The sequence below is a fragment of the Rhagoletis pomonella genome, unplaced genomic scaffold, assembly GCF_013731165.1.
Source record: "Rhagoletis pomonella isolate Grant_MI unplaced genomic scaffold, Rhpom_1.0 Rhpom_scaffold_00019, whole genome shotgun sequence".
NCBI lineage: Eukaryota > Metazoa > Arthropoda > Insecta > Diptera > Tephritidae > Rhagoletis > Rhagoletis pomonella.
The window spans coordinates 1119342-1120617 of NW_023458573.1; positions in this window are offsets into that span (position 1 = coordinate 1119342).

The window sequence follows — 1276 nt, forward strand, 5'->3', positions numbered from 1 at the left end:
AAACAATTCCCATTTGCTCATCGATCATCATATCATTTGTGGTTTTGTACATAGTCAGAAACAAATTGTAAGATTCACTGTCATTTTCCCCAACGAGAAACGTTTGCTTTTCGTTTGTGACAATTGTACCATAGGGCATGATAAAAACACAGCAAGGTAGAACCGTTCTCTCATTATGTCGGCCATGATTTTTTTTTTGAAGTTTCCCAGCATTTTAAAATCATATAAAATTGAAATTGTCCGAAATTGTTGTTGCTTGAGATTGAAAATGAAAATGTGTGTGTGAGTTTGTGAGTTAATTTAAAAATTTAAAATGTTTGTAAACGTCAAGAATTTTAAAAGTAACTCTCAGCCACAGTACAGTAATCCAGATAGGCAAAACAAAAAATGTAAATATGCTTATTTGACAATTTATTTGAATGTATTGGTTGATATTTTTTCACATCTGTCGTTTTCTTTAACCAAATGAAATCCATTTTCAATATTTTCTTATAGTGGCAAATATTTCCAAGTCACTTTAAATAAAACAACGAGAAAAACAAAATTCCTAGCAAATCAGGCTTGCAGCATAAGCGATTATAACCGGATGCAGTTCCTACATAAGTCATATCTGGTTCCAAACACAATTTGGAGTCAATAATGGTGGCTGATTTTGGAAAATGGACCCATAAATTAGGGAGTAAAACAAGTATTACTTAGTTTAAAGGTAGAACTCTCTAATTTAAAAATATACCACTGTTATAGTGGAGATCTCCAAAGTTTTTATGAAACATGTACCCAAAGTTATATATCGACGTTCGAACTAATGCAGGAAAGGTTTATGCAGACAAGCAAGGCCGTTTTTCAACGGTATAAAATGTATATACACATATTATTACATACATATTTATCAAAATATTCAGAATGGCGAAATGAATTGGTTCAGTCGTATCTGTTTGTAAACACGCTAACTCGAACAAAATTTAGATATTTTAACGAAAGTCGGTGCCGAAGTTGCCTTTGATATAATTTAGGATAGTATTAAATTTTGGTGAAATCTGTCTATAACCACGACCACCACCCATCAACAATATTTTTGTTTTATTATTTTTTGTTTACGAATTTCGCTGTTAAAATTTACATTTCAAATATATCAACAAACATTTGGGGGTACTTTTGCACCAGTCATTGCCTATGGGTTAATGACAAAATAATACTATACATGCACAATATTTCATGTATTAATTTTAAAATAAGCATATTGTCAATGGCTGGTTTACTGTATGCTGTGCTCTCA